The sequence below is a fragment of the Physeter macrocephalus genome, chromosome 7 (genome assembly GCF_002837175.3).
Source record: "Physeter macrocephalus isolate SW-GA chromosome 7, ASM283717v5, whole genome shotgun sequence".
NCBI lineage: Eukaryota > Metazoa > Chordata > Mammalia > Artiodactyla > Physeteridae > Physeter > Physeter macrocephalus.
In genome coordinates, this window is record NC_041220.1 from 133027473 (window position 1) to 133033544 (window position 6072).

Here is a 6072-nt window from a genome sequence, read left to right on the forward strand (position 1 = left end):
GGAGAGGCCACAACAGTGAGAGGCCCGCGTACCGCAAAAAAAAAAAAAAAAAAAAAAAAAGGAAACAATAAACATATAACAAGTTTAACAATGATAATATTTTTATGAAAAATAATGCTATTTCCCCAAACAACAAAAAATAGTGACAAGAGTCTCATTTTTCCACAGCCTCTTTACAAATTTCTTTAATGTCAGGATTTATAGAAGACATTTGGTTTCTCATATCTGCTCTGCATTCAGTCAGTTGAGGTATTACATGGTATGTATCCTCTAGAAAATGCCATCATATACTCATGAGAGAATGAAAATGAAAAAGGCAAATGGCATCTTAATATTATTATGAAAATTGTTTTGTCCTTGTAGATTCCCTGGAATAATCTTAGAGACTCCCGGAGGTGTTGGATGCCACTTAGAGGAGCCAGTGGTCTATACATATACATATAGCCCAATCTGCCTAATTTCTTAGTAAACCTTATGGTACTGCCATAGTGAATATTACCATTGCCCACAAGCAGCCTCTAGACTTCTGCATCCAAACTTTCCACCCACCTTCCCCTCTCCCCATCTTTATACTATTGGTGCTTGTCTAAATCCTCTCAATTCCCTTCAGGAAATTATCCACAATACTTGTATTTAGCAAGCATCATTTTCTTCTTGCATGTAACTTATTTTTGTTTTTGCCCCCCTTATTACTTTACTTTAAAGGCTCCGTACCCTCTAACTGATGCTGGTTGGTCAATAAATAGCTGTTGAGAATATGATATGAGTGTTTAGTGTGTCATTTACCTGTCTTACAGTTTATAGCACGTGGAACAATAAACCTTTCCGTTTTCTCATCTATGCATTTCATTTCTGGTGACTTTACTATTATAAATTGAGGCTTCAGAAAGCTGTAAAAGAAGACTCACATGTGTAAGTTCATCTGGCTTACCAAATGATGTAGCTGGATAACACATCTCTTTTGTCCTTATGCCTATCCAATTATTGTTCTATACTACTTAGACCAGACAGTTTTGTTTGACAGAGGTTAGGTGAGGACTGGCGAAGGCAGCCTATTCAATGCAAAGGCAATATTGTACTTTGTAATCAGCAACTACGTATCTCTCACCAGTTGTCAGGGATGGCTGATCTTGGGTTTTTGCAGGAGACTGAAATATTATTGAACTTGTGAGTGAAAGGATTAATTTACACACTGTGGCCCTGCTGATGGATAGTATGGCTCAGACTCTGACGAACATTGTCAGGTAGTTGGTACCTGGTTGGCATAGACCAGGGACTACCTGGCAACATAGATTTCCAGTTTTTCCTTATTTGAATAACTGAAGGTAGCTGAATTTAAAAGGAAGACGACTCTATTGCCCCGTAATTCAAAGATTGCCTTATTATGACCATCTAAGTGTTTATATCTATATTATTTTCTTCCTTCTCATGCACAAGTCCTACAACCTTAGATATATACATTCATAATAACATAGAAAGGGAAGTATATTTGTATATATTCTCCCTGTCTGACTGTGAAAGGCCAGTTTTAAAACTTAAAAGCCCTTTAATCAAGAACTAGCTAGACTGAAACTTTGGCACAGCTGAATGCAGTAAGCTTGTAAGTGCCCACATTTTCCCCAAGTGACCTTCCCTGCCTGTACATTAATCCTCCTTACATTCACTTTACACAGAAGGTGCACTTCAGTGGATCTGGATACTAATTAATTTCAAAGCTGTAATGCACAGCAAAGGGATATATCTTTAAAATAACTGGGTTAGTTAGATTAAGTGACAATTCAATAGAAAAGGAACTTTTAAATTCCATTTAAATATAAGATTAAAAGATGCAAATTCATCTGTAGAGAAAAGCCTTACTGACTTCAGATACACACAGAGTGACAGGTAAGAAAAGATATCTCAGTGTTGTTTTGGTTAATATGTTTGTTTGTGTAGTTCTAAGCATGTGCTGCTATAGCTTGGGCATTTGGATCCTCTCAGGCCCTTTAATGAAATTTATCCTCTTAAAATATCAATAGACTCACCAAAAAGGATTGTTTTATTCATTTAAAAATACTCCTGATGCAAATATTATGGGAAAGTAGGACTTTGGTGGGGGGTAGAGAGAAACATAAGCCGAGAGAAATATAAGCACTGTTTTATTATTGTCTCTGATTTTCAATAAATTAACAAATATTTCTTTGTCCCACTCTTTTGCTTTTTTTAACTTACTGTCTCAAGTATGTCATCTCCCGCAATTCAAGTATCTTAGTAAAACCATTGTTCCATTTTTAAACTATTTTTCACTGTCTCTCACCTTTCTTGTATCCTTTGCTTTTAACTCAGCTTTACTCTAATGGTCAACCGTGACCATTTGTGTATATCGTCAACTCCCCTGTCCCTCTTTTACTTGATTTTACTCTCCTGGCTAAACCGCAGCCCGGTTAAATCCAGTTCTTTACTTTCTCTGTACTTTCCCCTGTGCAACAGATATATACACATATGTCTCAATTTAAATGGATAGTAGTTTACCTCAAGAGGCCCTTAGAGATTTGCAGTAATCATTCTGTATTTCCCAAGTCACTTCCCATTCCAACTCTCCTCAATAAGTATTTCATGTCTTCTTTCTCCTCACTTCTTCTAATACTTTGTCCATTATCTTTAACCTCAGATTTTACCTTGTAAATTCACTGAGAAAATGGAAGCTGTCAGAAGGGAACTTCCACCAAGGTAGCTACACACCTGCCATACCTGTGCCCATATTCCCTACCTTTCTTTTGATACTACAGATGAGCCGTCTGTGCTCCGAGCTAACACCAAGTACTGCTCTTGTGCACTAGATATCGTCTTTCTTGTCTACTAAATTACAATTATCTCTTCGCTCATCGTATCCTCAGATTTCTTTCTCTGTTGGATGACTACCATTAGCACACAAATACGCTGCTATTTCTTCTATTTGAAAAGAACCCTTGCTTGATTAGCAACCTCTGTATTGCTAAGAGCAATGGCCAATTCGCACCCTTCATCTTATTTTATCCATCAGTAGCATTTGCTCTAGTTGATCACTCTCTCCTCCTTGAAACATTTACTTCCCTTTCTCTTAATTCTTCTTCTGTCTTGATGGCTGTTAGTTTTCAGTCTTCTTTGCCAGGTCTCGAGTACTCTGTCCATGGACTTTTCTCCTCTATACTTGTTCCCTTGGTGATCTGATTCTTTCCTAAGGTTTTAAATCCCATCTCTGCACCCATGAATCCAAAATATATATCTCTTGTCTCTGCTGCTCCTGAAAGGTAAATATACAGTATTTCTTGCTGGCGATGAGGAATTCATAGTGTTAAGACAGATATAACAGAGCTTTCTGGCTGACGAATACATGGAGAGCTGGGGAGAATGGTGCACCTGGAGAGGTCATGGAAGCTCTGTAACCTTTCCGCAGACCTTGCCATAGGCATCTCTTTTATCTGGGTGTTCCTGAGTTATAAAAGTTAAATCTCAGAGTCATATCCTAGAAGAGGTATCCTAGCCTTGAGAGACCAGGATGCTGATAATTTAGGCCATTCTGCAGGTGCTATCAGAGGATGGGCAGCCAGAGTTGCTCACATTGTCATAGGTAAAATGGACAGGTAGGAGCCAGGGTCTTTTACTGAAAGTATGATGAGAAGTGTTAACATCCTTACGAGTACTGCATGCAGTTCTTGAGTTTGTAACACAAGTGAGTATCGCCTTGGAAGTCTTAAGTAAAAACTCTTTGGATGTGTTTGATGATAATCAATTTTTGGAATTATCAAAGAATATCTTTGATACAATTCATGATATAAAATGTTCAGCCATGACTATTTGAACCCCAGAGGAACTGGAGGATGTTTCTGACCTGGAAGGGGTCACAAGGTCTACAGTTAACACCAGCATTCAGCATTCACACCGAAGGGAAAGCTGACTGAGCTAAGATGACTCCAGCACCTGAGGCAGAAGAGGAAAAAAGTGCTGAGCAAGTTGCTGATTTCAAGAAATTGAAGAGTAAGCTGTATGTTGAGATTGAGATATGGACGATACCAGCATTGATATTGTTCTGACCAAGAAATTGTGTAGGATCATAATGGAGATGACAGACTTCGCAAGGGGCAAAGGACTACCAAAGCATGCAGCTGATGTGATCTGTGCAGCTAAAATGATATCAGAATCAGTGTCAAGGATGGATGTCCTCTCTTGGCAGGTTGCCAACCAGTTTCCAGAGCCATCATGCAAACAGTACCTGTTGGATTACTGGAACAGATGAAGTTCTACTATCACCAAATGAAAATCTGCAGTCAAGTTAAAGCTGAGATCTACACCCTGGGAGGGAGAGCTAATCATGGCAGCTTTGGACAGTGTCACCTCCCTGATCCAAGCAGCCCAACATTTAATGAACGCTGTAGTTCAAACCATGCGGATGTCTACATTGCCTCAACCAACATTATCCGAATTGAGAGTCGTGCTGGGCCCTGGCACCCAGTTGTGATGCAGAGAATGAAGGCCCTGCAAAAATAAATAAATAAAATAAAAATCCTTGAGTAAAAGAGAGAAGCCAGAGTAAATGTGTGCAGCTGTTGGATGAGACGCAGCAAAGAAAAATGTCTATCCAGTGCAAGGAATGAGTGAATTTAGAGGAAGACATATCTACTGAAATAACTCTTCTACTCTAGTCCCTTTATTACAGAGCCCTGGCTAAACTTACTACTTTATTTTTGCATTTGATTAGTTCTGCAGCTTCGCGGACTTTTAGGCTTTAACCCTCAAATAACATGAACCATTGCAAGCTGAACCAAAATGAACAGTGTATATTTGGGATCATGTCATTGTCATCTCTGTATGGTCAGCACCTAGTAAGTAATCAATATATGCTTGTGGAATGAATGAAACCTTTCAGATGTTGTTCAGCCTTTCCCATCACAGAGAATTTTTTACATTCATTACAGAATGAACGTAGGAGACTCAAGCGAGTCATCTGTGATAGCTTAAGTACACTCAAAATGAGAACATTTTGAATTAAAACATTGACAGGAGCTCTTGAGTTGGTTTTCAGCGGAAACAAAGACTTCATTAAATGGTTTCCCATTTAATCTCCAGGCTTTCTTTACCTGACCTAACCTGGCAGACATGTGTGCTTCCTGCTGTAGGAAAAAGAAAAAGAACCAGTCTCTAGGTAGCTGTACCTCTTGTCAACTGATTGGGTTAACAGCCTTCAGAAATTAACCAAGCTTGAGCAGTCAAGCAACTTCCTGGATTTTGAAAGTCAACCTTGATTGCAAACCAAGCAATTTATTAACATTATAAAGCTTACAATGAGTTTTGATGCAACAGATACGCCTTTTAAAGTTCCACTGTGTTCAGCAGTTCTGCATGTTGAGTATTGGGTTTAAATGGGTTCACCAGAATATATATGTGGAGGAAGAGTTATCACCCACTGGGGAAATGGGGCAGCTAACTATATATCCCCGAGTGAGTTATGATAACAGAAGTGTAAGGAGTTCCGCATGACTCTAAAAATCCATTTGTGTCAGATTGCAGTTGTAATTAAAAGGAAAAGACCACTTTGAAAAACCTTTTGGCATTGAATAAAATATAACCCTGAATTGTACCATTGAACTCTGAAGTAGAGTTCATGGCAATGAGCTGGTGTGATTTTAATAACATTCTTTCAAATAAAAGTCACTGAATTCAAAAAACAGATACAATTTGATTGCTTTTTATTCCCTTTCTCCCACATATGTTTATGTAGTTCAGAGTCATTGTTGTTAATGCTCTGTGTGTTTTTTTTTCCCCTGTCAACTCTAGGGACACTGATGTTTCTTTTTTTTAATTTTTCTGGGATATCTGGCTCAGGGAAGGGAAGAGAGAGTAGTGGGAAAGAACAGAGGAGCAAAAGAGAGAAATTAAAGGAGCCTCTTGGTCAATTTTAGGAACTGAATAATTGCTCTGGTAAAGAGCGGAGAGATGTTTGACGTTTATTTTGACCAATGATTTCAAATAGTCACAGTTAATAGAGAGAAAACATCCACAGACAATTCTAAAAGGATACAAAGTTATGAAATTTCAACATTACTAAGCATATTC

The 6072-nt window shown here is 38.4% G+C and overlaps 1 pseudogene; it reads left to right on the top strand.

The window, feature by feature from the left end:
* The window catches only part of LOC102992269 (catenin alpha-3-like), a 19660-nt pseudogene extending 15018 nt beyond the window's left edge, over positions 1–4642 (top strand).
* The last annotated feature ends 1430 nt before the right edge of the window (positions 4643–6072 follow it).